Here is an 18,381-nt window from a genome sequence, read left to right as displayed (position 1 = left end):
TGGTAGGTAGCCTATAGGCATCGGACCACCCAAACATCTGAAATATTCTGTGCACAGCTACTCGTAGCCATTTTTTTAATACAAATATGTATACAGTATTTTGTTATATAAAACTTACTTAATGGATAAAAGATATTCAGTTATAAATTATCCATACTGGTTAAAAGTTTTATTCTCAATTGTACACTGTGGCTCCAGCCATTCAGCAACCTACATACAGTAGAGAAATATACATCCTGATTGCCGTGCTTCTGTGATTACATTTCATACACTCATAATAGAATTTTACCAGTTGTAAAATTGGGTGAAAGTTTCATGAAGCATGGGGCAGCCTACTGTACTTCTTGATTTTATTCTTTTTTCTCTAGGCTTTTATAGTGTAATATGATAGAAAATGTTGAACAGAATTTGTGATGGCACAAGTGTTAGATCTTTTATTGTCATCTCAGACTAATCCACCAGTCTTCATTTTCTTCCCTTTGCTGCAGATTACATTGCTGTACCAATATAACCATCAACTTTACACAATTTTAGTTGTGGTTAATAAAGGTTGTTGCATTTCCATTAGTGAAGCACGAATTTCATGCTTCACTATGCATTGAATGAAGATTTTGAAATAACAAATATTAAAATTTCTGGTAAGGAAAAGAATTTAAAAATCTTAATATTTAAACATCTATTATTCTTCAAATGTGCATGTGGCAAGGGTTGATAACATGTAGTTCACATAAGTGAAGCTACTTTTAGGAATTCTAATGTAAAAAAAAAAAAAAAAAAATCAAGATTCATAAAGGCTAATTGTGATTATTTTTTATGCTGTCTATTGGTTTTTATTTTTTTTTAATGTGTTAACTTTTTTTTTTTTTACTAGAATGTCATAGTGGCATCTGTCAAACAGAAGTACTTAGAATCAGTTATAGCAGGAGCATAGTTTATATTTATATATATGTATATTTGAAAATTAATGAATTAAGAATCCAACCAATAAAATGGAAATATCACTATTTATCATGCTGTACATCATCAAAATGTTGACAGGAAGGTTGAAAATACTGTAGAACTCTTGGAGATAAAGAAATTACCTTGAGACATTACAAATATTGCAGAAATGGAAAGAACTTATTATAAGCAGTGTAATTAATTATTTTTATGTTGTGATGAAAGTGATTCCCATAATAATATGGCAGTCATTGTTATAACCAATAAAACAAAAGTGTTAATTATTCAATTAAATATACTTTGTCATAACTCAGTGTTACCTTATGTGCCTGTTAAAGGTGAAATAATTAACAGATTTTTAAACAACCCCTTGGTGCATAATTTGAATTAATACATTATGTACATTTTGGAATATGCTATTGTGTTCTTTATAATAAATTTAGTTTAATCCTTTATCCAAGTGTGAGCAAACAAAGTTTGCGCCTGAAAGTATCTTCAGGACTGGGTTAAGGTGGTACACACCAGGGCAACTCGTTGCAAAGGTGGAGCAAGCTACCAACACTCCTATCCTAGTATCTCCTATAATGCAAAACACATCTCCTTGCGGATATGTCTATTGTTATGCATTAAGGGAAGGGCCACTACCCAGACCGGTTTCGACCTTTATTGAGGTCTCTTCAGTGGGAGCCAGGCCCAAGTCGAGATATCAGGCAGAAGCATTTGCAGGTCATCTCCACCTATAGGAATTGCCAGTTGGTGTGCCACCCTTTTTTAATAAATTACTCTGGATTTAGAGAAAGATGTTGAAAGTTTATTTTCCACTTGGTTAGAGTATAATAAATTTAGTTTAATCCTTTATCCAAGTGTGAGCAAACAAAGTTTGCGCCTGAAAGTATCTTCAGGACTGGGTTAAGGTGGTACACACCAGGGCAACTCGTTGCAAAGGTGGAGCAAGCTACCAACACTCCTATCCTAGTATCTCCTATAATGCAAAACACATCTCCTTGCGGATATGTCTATTGTTATGCATTAAGGGAAGGGCCACTACCCAGACCGGTTTCGACCTTTATTGAGGTCTCTTCAGTGGGAGCCAGGCCCAAGTCGAGATATCAGGCAGAAGCATTTGCAGGTCATCTCCACCTATAGGAATTGCCAGTTGGTGTGCCACCCTTTTTTAATAAATTACTCTGGATTTAGAGAAAGATGTTGAAAGTTTATTTTCCACTTGGTTAGAGTATAATAAATTTAGTTTAATCCTTTATCCAAGTGTGAGCAAACAAAGTTTGCGCCTGAAAGTATCTTCAGGACTGGGTTAAGGTGGTACACACCAGGGCAACTCGTTGCAAAGGTGGAGCAAGCTACCAACACTCCTATCCTAGTATCTCCTATAATGCAAAACACATCTCCTTGCGGATATGTCTATTGTTATGCATTGTGTTTTGCATTATAGGAGATACTAGGATAGGAGTGTTGGTAGCTTGCTCCACCTTTGCAACGAGTTGCCCTGGTGTGTACCACCTTAACCCAGTCCTGAAGATACTTTCAGGCGCAAACTTTGTTTGCTCACACTTGGATAAAGGATTAAACTAAATTTATTATACTCTAACCAAGTGGAAAATAAACTTTCAACATCTTTCTCTAAATCCAGAGTAATTTATTAAAAAAGGGTGGCACACCAACTGGCAATTCCTATAGGTGGAGATGACCTGCAAATGCTTCTGCCTGATATCTCGACTTGGGCCTGGCTCCCACTGAAGAGACCTCAATAAAGGTCGAAACCGGTCTGGGTAGTGGCCCTTCCCTTAATGCATAACAATAGACATATCTGCAAGGAGATGTGTTTTGCATTATAGGAGATACTAGGATAGGAGTGTTGGTAGCTTGCTCCACCTTTGCAACGAGTTGCCCTGGTGTGTACCACCTTAACCCAGTCCTGAAGATACTTTCAGGCGCAAACTTTGTTTGCTCACACTTGGATAAAGGATTAAACTAAATTTATTATACTCTAACCAAGTGGAAAATAAACTTTCAACATATTGTGTTCTTTGTTATTAAAACCATATTAGAAGATTTCAAAAATTAGCATACATTTACAGCACAAAATGATAAAATGTACAGTGATAAAATATGTAATTTAATAATATGGCATTCTTTTGAAATGTATTTTCTTTCTGTTGCTCATTTATTGTGTTTCTAATACACTTATGTGACACTGAAGTCTTGCAGTTCAGTATTCACCTTACTGCTGACATGAATAGGATGTTTGGATCTCTTGAATCTTAGTGCTTTATTGAATTCTTTCAATATTTGACAATATATTTTTAAAAGAATTCAAAAATGAATCAGTTAAAATTATCCTGTAAAAACTCCAGATCATACCTTTTTTTATTTTATTTTACTTATTGTTGAATATAGGGACAGCCTTTGAATTTGTTCAAGTTGTTAAACCGAATAAAATACAGTAGCTATGATTATAACATTTGTTGTGATCGACTATGTTATACAGTTTATAAATTTGAGAGAAATGAGAATATTTCAATAGATAAAAGAAAAACAAATGAAACCTAAAAATTCAAAGGTTCATCAGTGTTGAAAGTTAAATATTATCTTATCAAAAGAATTCCCTTTTGATAAGATATTTTGTATTCACAGTGTATAAAAAGTATTTTAAAAAATAACAATGCCACAAATTAATTTAAAGAATTTTTTTTAATTATTATGAGGGAAATTGTGTTTCAGATTTAGAATGATAACGCATTCTAAGCTCAGTAAAAAAAAAATAAAATAAAATTTTGTTATGTAAGGTAAATTTTTTTAATAATATTAAATTTAAATCATGCTTCTCTGATCTCATCTTATCTGGATTACTGTACACAGGTTCTGATCAGGTTTCTTGGGGATAAGGCGTAGAGAGAATAATTGCCGCTCACTGTGGCAGTTAAATGTTTGTTGGTTATAGAAATTGGTTGTTGGGCAGAAAAGAGGTGATATGATAGAAATGTTTAAGTTACTTGAAAGGGGGGGGGGGGTTGTATGATTGTTGCAGAAGAAATTTTTCAACACTTGGCTAGAGGAGTTGAGGGGGGTTTTTTCCTGAAAATTGGGTAAGAGTGTGGTTATCAAGGTGTGTGTGAGGACTAGATTTTTTACTCATGAAGGTGCGATGAATGAGCAGAACAGTTTGCCAGAGTTTGTTGGGGCAACTTCATTGGTGAATGCATTCAAAGAGAGGTACAATAGATATTATGTAGATAATGTTGATCTCTCACAATGAGTCTTTGAATGTTCAATGATGATATTACACTCATGTTTATATTTATTCTATTAATCAAAAATTGACATTGTGTACATGATTAACATTTGTGTTTGTTGCAAACAAAAAAATTTTATTGTAGTCATAATTAATATAAATTTTCATTACATCAAATTTGGAATTATTTTTGTTTTAAAGGAAATATTTGTAATTCAGAATCATTGCAAATAACTGCTAATAACTATGTGAATTGAATAAGCCTAAAAAAAAAAAAAAAAAAAAAAAAAAAAAGCTTAAATTGAAAGTGCTAATATAAAAACAGAATTACAGTTGTATTATGTTAGTCATATCATTATTAGTATCTTATAATAATTAAGCATCTAACTTACAGTAATACTATAACCAGAACTCTATGGAATTTAATATTCATTATTATTTGGTTTTCATTAATGTTGAAGTTGTTTTTTTTTGGGGGGGGGGTTGTGAAATTGGAATGAAAATAAATAATTTATTGACAAAAATATTTATATGCAAACATTTTGCCAGTTCGAGTTAGCATTATCCAAGATGCTTTAAAGATATACACACTTAATGAAAACTGGGAATGAAATGACCTCGAGACAAGGATAATCACGTGTGAAGGACAGAAGTGGCACCCTCTGCAGCAATCTACTGTGATTACTGCTGGAAGGATAGGGCAGTGTACCAAAATTTGTGCATAATTACACTATCATCTATACTGCAATTCACTAGCTTCTGTAGAACATGAGCTGCTTCCAGGAATGGTTTTTGGAAAAGTAGCTGTGTAGTAGATTGGCTTTCTACTACCAGATGAAATAGTCTTCCAAGGCACATTGTGCTAGTCAGCTTTTAGGTTCCCATGCTGAATATATTTTTTGTTTTTTTCTTCTTGCCAAGGTGGCCCATTCTGTCATTTGGGTTTTTTTTTTAATGCATTTAGCAAGGATTTTTCTTGTAACCATTTTGTTCAAGTGTTGTAAGTAGATTCTGTTGTTCCAGATGCAGTGCAGGTCCTAAGGATGAAATTTGCTTTGCCCTGTAGGCTAAGGTTTTAAAAATTCCAACTTTTTTGGTAGGATGGTGATGTGAGATGGCATTTAGATGCTTGTGTGTGGAAGGGGGGGGGCATATGATAGTGAATTCTGAGTCACCTATTCAATTGCCTTGTAATTAAGTATCCAAGAAGGTTACAGCCCCTTCATTTTCCCTCTTCAACGAAGTAATTTGCCAGTGGGTAATGTTGAACTGTAAATAGAAAACAAAAATTAGAAAGAAAAGTCTTTTGCCATTTGGCCTTGTTCTTGAGGTCATTTCATTTACAATTTTTGCTGAGTGTGTGTGTGTCTTTAAAGTGCTTTGATAATGCTAGCTTGAGCTGACAAAATGTCAGTGTGTATATATTTAATTTAGTCAATGAATTATTTGTTTTCATTCCAGAAACATCAACATTAATCATTGTAATTACCAGAAATATGGATATGAAAAGGTGATTTTTTTTTACATACAAATGTAGAAATATGTAGGATTTGTACTGTCATGCTGAAATTTAAAATACTGTAATGCCTAATGAAGTGGAGCAAGCTGTGTTGTTTCCATACTCAGAGTAAGAGGAAAATGTAAGGATCATCACTTCTTCTTTTTTTCTTTTTTTTTTTTTTATTCTCAGCACATCTAAGATTTGTAAGATATCTAGATTTTCATTTATTTTACTAATTAATATATGTGGAGTGAATTTGAGGGAATATTACGTTTGTATTCAAGGGATGGCCTACAGTTTGAATGTGTTTGGTATCAGGAGGCTTGAAAATCTAATGACTGGTATGAGACCTAACATTCTCATTATGTAACTGTGTTAATGGGAATGGGCATTATCATGGAAATGATGGAGGAGAGAAAGATTTTATATTTGTGTTTATTCAATTTGGACCCACCAAGGCATATCTGAGTTTAAAGGGTACAGTAATTTTTATGAAGGATAGACAGGATAGGAAAGGAGAAGTGTGCTATTAATGATATTGGATGACTTGAATCCAGTTAGTGTTGAGACCTATGACTAATACTAGGAACGGTTTTTCATGTGGCAGGGAGTTTGAATCCATCTGGTGTGAGGTGGAGGTCAACAAGATCAAATACATAATGGGGTGTTGTTACAGACTTAGTGGATCAGTTGCTATTGAGGAAGAAATGCATTACCAAATAAAGACAATAGGTGCAAAAAAGGGTAATCATAATTTTAATTATCCAAACATTGATGGGTAGCAGTAAAATCTCATGAGAAAAATGAAATTGAATTTGAGCTGTTGTGAGACAACTCTTCCTTGATCAGCATGTGACAGAAGGAACTGGAAATTAAAGAGTATTAGATTTGATTATAGTGTCAGAGAAGATTTCATTTAAAGATGTGACTATTCTGCTTCCAGTTGGTGACAGTGACCATGTAGTACTCAGGAAGTGGCTAAATTTATGAATATTCCATTCAAAAAAGTTACATGCTTGTACTACAAAGCAGGCAATTATGACCAAGTGAGGAGTATGCTGGATCCTGCACCATGGTACCAGTTGTTGGATAGGAAGGATATCGACAATACATGGGTAGTGTTTAAAAAAAAAAAATACATAAATGAAGCAATATCAGAATATATCCCTAGAGTGCAAAAAATAGAGTAGGAGCGAAATAGATGTGTAATCTTATCAAACAAGAGATTTGTAAAAAAAGGATAATGTGGAAGGAATACAACGTGCATAAGGATGATATCCGTGATGAAAATTATAAGCAGTAGGCCAGTAGAGTCGACTGTCGTATGGAAAACTAAGTGAATATGAAAAGAGACTAGCTCTGCAAGCTAAAGACAACCCAAAGAATTCTATTCTTATGCTGCAAGTAAAAGAGAGAATGAATATGAAAGAATAACTACTGAATGCAGATATTGCAAAGGTGAAAAATGCAGAAGAGGTTGTTCAACTAATGCCTATTCTGCTAAAAGCTAACAACCTGGTGTGTGTGTGTGTAACATTGCGCTCACTGCTACCTTTTCACTAAATGAAGAACCTCAGATGTATGAGGTTCTTCATTATATAGCTGTTGCACAACAGTAGGGGCTGAATGGGATATCAACACAGATGCTAAAAGAATGTTCAGCTGAGCTGGCTATTCCTTTGGCGAGGCTGTATATATACAGGGTGTTCGGGATAAATTTGACAGTTTCGTAAGGAAAAAGAAAATCTTCTTTGTATCTATTAAATTTAATGAATTGACAAAAAAACATTACAGGCAGAGTTAATTACAATACTATCAACAAGATTTACTCAAAATAACCACCATTAGCATCGATCACAGCTTCAATTCTGCTTCGGAACCTCGAACAAGCTGATGCTACAGTCTCCCTGGGAAGGGCCCCAAAAACTGTTTTAATTTTATCCATTAACTGGGCTTTTGTATTACTGGAAGTGCGATTGGTGTCTTTTTCAACTGCACCCCATACAAAATAATCCATGGGGTTAAGGTCTGGGGAGTTTGGAGGCCAAACATTTGGACTGGTGAAGTCGTAGAAATTTTCAGACAACCATTTTTGACTTTTCCCAGAGGTGTGGCAAGGGGCCGAATCCTGCTACCATACATACGGCCTACCATTGGCTACCCTTGTTATCCAGGGCTTGACTACAGTTAGCAACTTCACGAACAAAGCCCGAATTCCAATGTCAGGGTTCTTCAACACCTGTTCCTGCAGATTTGCGAGGAATTCTGCTGTACGAACGCAATCAGATCGTCTGCTAGGGATCTTTCTTCTTGCTACATCCTCGTAGTCACCATTGCAAGTCTCTAGTTCATGCCTGATTGTTTTTACTGTATTCAGGGAGCATTGAGCAGCAGTCGTAATATCCTTATTTTGATGGCGGGCACGAATCATCATGATACAAGTTATTCTCTTCCATGATGCAGGTGGGTTCCAGCTATCCATCCTTTCTGACATCTTGTATATGAATGAAGAAGGGTCCAAACTTTTAAATGAAGAGAAGTGTGTGTTAATACATGTAACTTACGGAAAAATATAATTAATTATAAATATGTCAAATTTATCCCGAACACCCTGTATATGTATATATATAATTTCAGTCTCGGAACAGGGAAGATTCCACAGAAGTGGAAAGAATGTATGGTAATCCCATTGCACAAGAGTGGTGTGATGCCTGATGTATCCATCTATCAACCAATCAGCATTTCAGGAGTGGCGGTGAAGATGTTAGAAAAATTGGTTAGGATTTGCATTCAGAAATGGATTGACAGAGAATCTCTTCTTTGCAATGAACAGCATGGGTTTACTACGGGAAGGTCATGTTTTAGCAACTTGCTTACATTCTATAATGTTATTGTTGAGCTAGACAAGAGGAATGAATATACTATGATACTTTGACTTTTGCTAAGGTTTTTGATAGAATACAGCATAAATTGGAGAATATGGGTTTGGATTATAAAATAATAGCATGGATATGAGGATAACTGACTGACATATCAAAAATTGGTATACAGGTGATGTGAGTCTCCAAGATTTAAGGTAACCAGTGGTCTACCACATGGATCAGTGCTTGGTCCACTGTTATTCAATTTGTACATTAATGATATTGGGAAGGATTTGACAAGTGACATACTGCTATTTGCTGATGATGCTGCAAAGATAGGCATGGTCAAAAATGCAGTTGATATACAGTATTTGCAGAATAATTTGAATGGATTGGAATTGTGGGCATGGGAAAATAGCTGTCAGTTCCATGTTAGTAAATGTGAAATCATGCATTTTGGTGAGATTAGATATGCAATATCATGTTATATTTGTTCGATTATGCTGGAAGAACTGATCAGGCTAGGGATCTTGGAGTTTTGGTAGACAGGAAGTTGAAGTTCAAGGGTCATATAGCGAAAATCGTAAATACAACTCAGAGATTAATTGCAATTCTGAAATGAATTTTGACATGTAAAGATGTAATTTTGCTGCTTCAGAAGGCCTTCACTTGGACTATTGTGCACGGATCTTATTTCCTTGTTTCTGTGGTGATTCATATATATATATAGTGGAGCGAGTGCAAAGGAGAGTGTTAAAAATAAGATCAGGATTGTGGAATACTGATTATGAAGATATATATATATAAAAGGCTGTGGGTTTGAATCCCGCCATGGGCATGGATGTGTGTGTGTGTGTGTGATTGTCTGTGGAAATACTAGTGGTGGTGGTCAGCGGTAGATGGCGTTGGTGTAGTTACAGTCAGTGGGTGGATTGAGTGGTGGAGACAGAGTTGTAGAGCCGTTGCCTCCTTCAATGAGTCTTTGGACTCCCTGGAAGTGTAAAATAATAATAATAATACATATTGAGAATTTGTAGACTGCAGACACTAGCAAACAGGAGAAAATGATGAAATGGCTGAGACTTAAAAAACTTCTGAGAGGCTTGTACAGGATTTCAGTTAATTGAATTTTTCATTTAAAGAATGCTGTCAAGAAAGGGGTGAGATCTAGATTTTTCTCTCATAGAATGGTGCATGATTGGAACAGATTGCCATTGGATGTTGTGTGTGCAAATAGTGAATGAATTCAAGACGAGGTGGACAACCAATGTGGATAGTATAGCATCCCTCGACAAGTATTTGACTCCATTGAGGCCTCTTAATAATTCATTTTGGTATCCACAGCTCTGGTGGTAGTAATTGATTTGTTTGGTCTGGCTTGAATAGCATCTTGCGTAACTCTGATTCATGTATAACTGTTCTCACTGGAGAAATGCTTGTACATGAATATTATAACACACTGAACTAACAGAGCGTGAAGACAATTACTGTCAGTTGTTGCCAGTTTCCATATACAAAAATGGGAAAGATGATTATTTTTTATTTCTTTATTTAAAATCGTGATCTGTTACTCACCATTTCTTATATAGTGAAACATGTGGGGCATAATTATAAAGTAACTCGTATGCCCACAGTAAATAACTTTTCTTATGTATCATAAGACAGTACAAACAGCAGTGTGCCAGCTTTTATTGTAATCCCTCTGCATTAGCAGTCACATGTTCATGGGAGAAAACTGATGGGCTGAAATTAAAATATTTTTTAATTTCAGCCCATAAAGATTAAGACCAGATAAAGATAAAGGTTCCTTCCATAAGTGATGTGAGGAACTGGTCTCTTTTGACTAAAGGTGAGTTACCCAGTCTCATATAGAGGTGGAGGGTTTTTTCTCCCGGTAACTTGGGTTTTTCTTCCCTCAAGACAGGCAAACCGATTTTTCTGATGGGTCGAAAGGCAACAAAAATATTGAGTGGTTTTAAAATTTTCGCTATGAGTTCACTAATGCCTTGCACATAAGGGAAAGTTTTAAAACCACTATATATTTTTGTTGTCTTTCGACCCATCAGAAAAATCGCCATCTTTCTCGCTTCTCCAAAGGACAAGCTTCCACATCTAAGTCATCCGGATATCTACCAAATTCCCTTCCCTTGTGCATTATCTTACTTTGGATAAACAGGAAGATCTGCTTTTATTCTGATAGAAGAACACAAGTCGTATATTCAATACCTTGAAACTGAACAGTCTGGACTTGAAGAGCATGCCATCAATACTAGACATAGAGTTCACTGGAAAAAGAAGAGTCCTTCACCAAAGTTTATTCCTCATCACGGCCGGTTCGAGAGTATCTGATGTCCCTAGGCAAAGAAAATTTAGGTGCCCTATACGTTGTCTATATATATATATATTATCATACACAAGTACACGTGGATATTTCTAAAAATATCATTATGAACATTAACAACTTTATTAGGGGTGCTTAAGGGTCAAAGCTGTATAACTGAGAGGAGACCTCCACATAGTCTTTAAAGGAATCAGAGAACCGACCAGGGCTTCTGACCTAATGTCCAATCATCTTCTCGTGGTGCACCCTGTTGGGTATCTACTTAGATACTGAACGAACGAGGATGGGCTGGCAATTTGGGATTTAGCTGATCAAATTGTATTCTTATTGGTTAAACCAAAATAAAAAATGATAGTACAACATGACAAAATTTCATGCTGACTGGGCCCGGTTAAACAAGGCCCCCATTGTTTTTGCCAGGGAACCATGGCGAACAGCGAAAAGTCATCTACTGGAACAAATCTGAAAGCACACCCAAACTCAACATCACCAGAGTTAAAGATCGGTACTATCAACATAAGAAGCCTGAATGGCAAAGAAATGGAGCTAGCTGAGGAATTAGATAAGTACCAGATCAACATAATAGGGGTGACTGAAACAACAAAGACAAAAACTGGTGAGATCTTTCTGAGCAATAAATACAAAATGTTATATTCAGGCAATGACAATCAAGGAAAAGGAGTAGTCATAGTATTCAACACAAAATACTAGGCTAACCTTCTTGAATGGCAGTCAGTCTCAAGTAGAGTAATGTGGGCAAATATGAGAATGGAGAACTGCACAATGAGACTTATTTGTGCCTATGGTCCCACAGAAGGTTCTACTAAGGTAGAAGTGGAGGAATTTTTTTGAGGCTCTAGAGAAAGCTACTGACAATGAATTGGTCTTTGTTGGGAATCAAAATACCACAGTAGGAGGTGATTATCAGACATACAAAAATGTCTTGTCAAAATTTGGAGAAAAGAGCAAAGCTAATAATAATGGCAAATATCTGTTGGATTTCTGCTCAGAACATGGACTGGTTATTACTAACTCCATGTTCCAACATAAAAATGTGCACAAATCCACATGGAGAGAAGAGGCAAGGAATAAGAAACGTCTCATTGACTGTTATTTTTGATAGTGATGTTTTCTCCCTGGTGCAGGACACCAGAGTGTATACAGAGGATTTGAAATTGGAAGTGATCACTATTTAGTCTTGAGCAGGATAAAATTGAATTTCACATTGAAAAGAATAACATGTAAGAAAGTTTTAAAGTGAATAAAAGTTGAGCAGCTCTCAGATGTGAACTGTAGACTAAAATATACGAAGATTATTGAAGAAAAAATGAAAGAGTTTGAGAACAGGAACCAAACCTTGGAGATTAAGTGGCAAACTCTGAAGAAAACATTGATTGATTCTGCCAGAGAGGCATGTGGTGAGGTTGTCTGCAAGGATGAAAAAAAAAATCAGAACTCCCTGTGGACGGAAGTTAAAGAGGCAGTGAAGGAAAAGAAGAAAGCATATCAAAAGTTCCTGTCAAATAAGTCAGCTTGTGCTCTTAGAGAATATAGAGACAAATGCAACAATGCTAAACACTAAAACTACCTAAACAAAAGTCACGGGAGGACTTTGGCAAGAATATAGAAAAGAAATGTCAAGTAGGTGGTAAAATATTCTGGAGGTTGTTGAAGAAGCTTAGGAATGGAGGAAAGAGTGCTGTAAAAGGAGTTAGAGATGACAAAGGTGACATGAAAACAGGAGAAAAAGATATCCTTGAACTATGGAGTAATTACTTTGAAAAACTGCTAAATGAAACAAGGAGTGATGACAGCACAGTCGTAAAAAACACTGCCCAGACATGCAGTCAGGAATACATATCCATACTTGAAGTAGAAAAAGCCATCAAAGGCTTGAAATGTTGAACGGCAGCAGGAGTAGATGATATTCGACCAGAAATGCTGAAGTATGGTGGTATAAGAGTCTCACAGTGGCTGCACTGCATAGTTCAGAAAGCCTGGACAGAGGGACGAATTCCCAATCATTGGAGTAGAGCTCTCATAGTACCCATATATAAAAAGGGAAATAAAACTGAATTTGAGAATTACAAAGGTATTTCCCTACTGAGTGTTCCTGGCAAGATCTATGCAAGTATACTTGAGAAACGGTAGAAGAATTGTGGAAGAAACGTTTGGTGAAGAACAAGCTGGATTCAGGACAAATAGAGGCTGTCAGAATCAGATCTTGACTTTAAAACAAATACTGGAGAAATCATGGGAATATAACAAAGATCTGTATTTAAATTTTGTCGATTTGGAAAAGGCATATGAAAAGCTGCCAAGCTATTCAATGCGCTACACTTATATGGTGTCAATGGGGCATTATATCAAGCAATACTTAGTCTTTATTTGAGTTGTAAGTCATCAGTTAGAATGGGAGGAAGTACAGGAAGATGGTTTAATGTTAAATCTGGTGTGAGACAAGGATGCACGGTACATTATCCCCTCTGTTATTCATTATCTATATGGATCAATTATGAAGAAAAATGGTATCAAACATGATATCAGAATTGGAGATGTTAATGTCAGCTCTTTTCTTTATGCGGATGTTATACTTCTAAATATAAATCCGCTACAAGTCTGCAAGATTCTCTGACTAAATTGAATAGATGTAATAGATATGGTCATGAAGGTCAGCATTAAAAAGACAAAGACAATGAAAATTGGCAGAATCATGAAAATGTCAACTGTGTTGTGAATGGAGAACCTGTGAAACAAGTAAAACATTTCAGCTACTTAGGCACGATTTTTACTGAAGATGGTAAATTAAATATAGAAATAGACAACAGAATCGCAAAGCTGGTATGGTGGGAAGTCAATTGAATAAATTCATATGGAATAAGAGAGAAATTAGTCAGAACACTAAATTAGCTGTATACAAGACAGTGTTCAAACGAGTTTTAACTTATGAATCTGAGAGCTGGGTCAGAAGTAAAACACTTGACCAAAGACTAGAGATCGCAGATATGAGAGTCCTGAGAAAGATTATAGGCGTGAACAGATGGCATCAATGGCAATATCATATTAAAAACGAAGATATTAGGAAAGAACTTGACATTGTCAGCATCCAGGAATGTGTTAGTAGAGCTAATCTCAGGTGGTATGGTCACTTAAACAGAATGGGTGAAGAAAGATTAGCAAAACAAGTGTTCTCTGCCAGGTTGCCAGCAAAACGACCCATAGGTAGACCAAGATATTGGTGGATTGATACGATACAAAGTGCCTTAGACGATATAAGATCTGATAATGTTGGAGTCTTGACAAGTAACAGACTGATTTGGAAGAAAATTGTAGATAGGAAGTTAGTAATGTAATTTTTTTCATGTAGTACTATCATATCTTGTACACCCCTTAAGGGTATATGACAGGAATTTGATGATGATGACAACTTTATTAATCGAAACCAATACGTTTGTATACATATATAATTACTCCTAAAATCTGTTCAGCAAGAAAATTATTACATCTTAAATACAAAAATTATGAAAAATTAATCTCGCGGCTTTTTCTTTGGCAAAGTTTTGAATTAATTCATCTATATTGATTGTAGATGCAGTTTCATGCCCTATAGATATTATTACTAGACCAGCGAATCGTTCCTGAGCATCGTAGGGCGAGTAAGTTTTAATTTCGAGTAACTTGGAAAGAAAAATGCGAAAATAATGTAGGATCATCAGCACGCATCAGGATGGCTTGACTTATTTCAGTTATTTTTTGGTATTATTTTAATAATCAAAATCTGGCTCCGGGAAGTCTTTGATATCCTAGGCAATTGCCTAGGTTCGCCTAATGATAAAACCAGCCCTGTTCCTTCACGGAACGACTTTATAAAGAAACGTGAAAGTTTACTTCATTCTCCCAACTTAAACAGATCCGATTGTCTACGTCTATTCCCTTTGTGGGAGATAGTACTTTTTAAAGCAACTAATCTCTCCTAACTTTTTAATTATGTGTGTGTGTGTATATTGTGAGAGAGAGAGTTTTTTACCTTGGGTATAATATATGTTAAAGATACCAAGCTATTTTAAATATAAACCTGGTTTCTGTAACATATATTATACCCAATAGCTTGGTATCTTTAATATATATTATACCCATACTTGGGAAATGGAGTAAAAAACCAGGTTTATATTTAAAATAGCTTGGTATCTTTGACATATATATATATATGTATAGTGTGTGTGTGTGTGTTTTTAATAAGTTAGGAACTTAATGACTTAATTTATTTATCTTACATGAGCTACTTCGGTGGCTCCCTTTGGAATTGTCAGTTATTATTTAATTAGCCTTTTTTTACATGTACTGAAGATGTCTGTGATACTCAGGCGAAAATTCTACTAATAAATAATATTTTACGTAAATTAATTCCGTTATAATTTTAAGTAATATGTCTACTCATGGTATTTCCTCACTGAAAGATAACACTTTCCCTAACTTTTGGAACAGTGGCAATCGTTTCTATTAAGATTAGGTATATGAAGTAAGGCTTCAGCACTTTCTTTATATAAACGTTCATGTTTATATATATATATATATGTGTGTGTGTGTGCGTGTGTGTGTGTAGAAAGTGTTTTACCTTGGGTATTATAAATGTTAAAGATACCAAGTTATTTTAAACCTGGTTTTACTCCATTTCCCAAGTAAGCAAACAGACAATTAAGTCAAGTTTGCGCCCGCAAGTATTGCAAGTCTAGGTGACCCTGCACGTAGTGCAAGTCAAGGCAACTCATGGTAAAGGTGGATAAGCTCTGATCACTATGCTTAATATTTACCCTTAATGCAAAGCACATCTTGAGGAGTTGTATGATGTTATGCATTAAAGGCAAGGGGCTACTCAGACCGGTTTCGACCTTTATTGAGGTCTCATCAGTGGGAGCCAGGCTAGAAATACAAAGATTTTAGTAATACAGAGCTTATATAAGTATTTTACTAGAACAAGTAACCATAAGGTGTTTTAAAAAAAAATCTTGGTATTTCTAGCCTGGCTCCCACTGATGAGACCTGAACAAAGGTCGAAACTGGTCTAGATAGTGGCCCCCTTGCCTTTAATACATAGCATCATACATCTCCTCCAGGGGATGTGCTTTGCATTAAGGGTAAATATTAAGAACAGTGATCAGAGCTTAACCACCTTTACCACGAGTTGCCTTGACTTGCACTACGTGTGGGGTCACCTAGACTTGCAGCGCAAACTTGACTTACTTGGGAAATGGGGTAAAACCAGGTTTAAAATAGCTTGGTATATATAGCCTGTGTAGCTCAGTGGATGTGGCGTTTGCCAACCACGGCGCTTGGCCGCACGAAGGAAGGCTTGGTTTCGAGTCTAGTCGGCGACCAGAGGAAATTTTTCTAAGCCTTTTTTCGACCGGTTCCCGAGTTAGTCGATCTCTGGCACGGGCAAGCAGGTTTTTCCTCCCAGAAACTCGGGTTTTTCGTCCTGTAAACTCAAGAAAATCGACCGTAGAACCCACATTATTTCAGACATTAAATATATTGTGTTAGGGTTAGGCACCACGAGATGGCGGCACATTTGAGCCGTCTCTCTTCACTGAGTACCGTTTAATTAGTGATAGCCTTGGGCCATCTATCTCTGATTGGTACCAGTGGAGATTGAACTGCCCACTCAGTCTCCAAAAGTTAGATAGGGCTAAATGGCCTCGCCTACTCCCCGTATACGGGAATAGAAAGGCGTAGCTGATTTTTATATATATATATATATATATATTTACAGGTATCCGATGATTAACGCGACGAAATTAATTGCTACAATCCCTTTGTATACGCCGCAAGAGTTTTAACTAACGCCTTTAAATTTACCAAAATTCCATACCAAATTTGACATCACCGCTACAAACCATGGACATGGGTGTCACTGCAACTTTCAAAGCCTATTTTCTTAAAGAGACGTTTTTTAAGGCAGAAACAACAACGGGAGAAAATGCGATTAGGCTCCAAGAATTTTGGAAAAATTTTAACATTAAACACGCAACTGTAAACATTCATGATTAGTGGGAGCAAGTGTGGTGAAGACCTTGGTTTTGATGGTGTTGATGCAGATGTTAAAGAATTATAAATTTAGTTTAACCCTTTATCCAAGTTTAAGCAAACAAAGTTTGTACCTGAAGTTTCTTCAGGACTGAGGCAACTCGTGGTAAAGGTGTCCTTGTCTTAGTATCTCCCATAATGCAAAGCACATCTTGTATAATGTTATGCATTAAGGGAAGGGCCACTAGTCAGACCAGGTTTGACCTTTATTGAGGTCTCGTCAGTAGGAGCCAGACCCAGATATGATACTAAGGTTGAAGCAATGGAGAAGTCATATTTACCTATATGTCTCACCTTATTATTAAATTACTCTGGATTTAGAGAAAGATATTGGGAGTTTTTTTCTACTTATTATTAGACTATAATAAGTTTAGTTTAATTTTTTATCCAAGTGTAACCAAACAAAATTTGCATCTGAAGTATCTTCAGGTCTGAGCCAACTCGTGGTAAAGGTGAACCAAGCTCTCATCACTCCTTGTCTTAGTATAATATAATATAAAAAACTTTCAACATATTTCTCTAAATCCAGAATAATTTAATAAGGTGAGACACCTTTTGCAACTCGTATAGGTAAATATGACTTCTCCATTGCTTCCACCTTAGTATCACCACCTTTAGGTCTGGCTTCCACTGACGAGACCTCAATAAAGGTCGAAACTGGTCTCGGTAATGGCTCTTCCCTTAATTCATAGTACATGTCTGCAAGGAGATGTGGTTTGCATTATGGGATATACTAAGACAAGGAGTGATGAGAGCTTGGTCCACCTTTACCATGAGTTGCCTCAGTCCTGAAGGTACTTCAGATGCAAACTTTATATGCTTACACTTATTTAAAGGACTAAACTAAATTTATTATAGTCTAACCAAGTGGGAAAAAACTTCAAAAAAGAAAATCAGCTAATGCCTTTTTGTTCCCATATAGGGAGTAGGCGAGGCCGTTTTTAAGCCCTATCTAACTATTGGAGACTAAGTGGGCAGTTCAATCTTTACTGGTAGCAATCAGAGATAGCTGCCCCAAGGCTATCACTAATTAATCGGCACGCAGTGAAGAAGGCGGCTAGAAAGTGCCGCCATCTGGTGGTCCCAACAATATATTTTTAATGTCTGAAAATAGTGTGGGTTCGACGGCCGATTTTCTTGAGTTTACGGGACGAAAAACCCGAGTTTTCGGGAAGAATAACCCGCTAACCCGTGCCAGAGATCGACTAACTCGAACCGGTCGAGAAAAGACTTAGAAAAAGTTCCTCTAGTCGGCGACTAGATTCGAAAACGCCTTTCGTCGTGCGGTCAAGCGCTGTAGAGTGCAAACGCCACTTCTACTGAGCTACACAGTTAAAGAATTATTGGATTCAATCGATTTCAGTGACATGAAGACAACTAACAAATGAAATGTGAAGATGAGATT

The 18,381-nt window shown here is 36.1% G+C and overlaps 1 protein-coding gene across 1 annotated transcript in view; it reads left to right on the top strand.

The window, feature by feature from the left end:
• Positions 1-1,669, top strand: part of LOC150104776 (transcription factor IIIA) — a 199,342-nt gene extending 197,673 nt beyond the window's left edge. The window contains exon 10 of the mRNA XM_090395955.1: positions 872-1,669. The gene's annotated coding sequence lies outside the window, so the exon portion shown is untranslated. The remainder of the gene's footprint in view (positions 1-871) is intronic.
• The last annotated feature ends 16,712 nt before the right edge of the window (positions 1,670-18,381 follow it).

This window comes from Typopeltis vanoorti, chromosome 7 (assembly GCF_054136105.1).
Source record: "Typopeltis vanoorti isolate ZY-2024b chromosome 7, IOZ_Tvanoo_1.0, whole genome shotgun sequence".
In the NCBI taxonomy this organism is placed as follows: Eukaryota; Metazoa; Arthropoda; class Arachnida; order Uropygi; family Thelyphonidae; genus Typopeltis; species Typopeltis vanoorti.
Note: the sequence above shows the minus strand (reverse complement) of the source record. Positions and strands in the feature narration are given on the sequence as shown.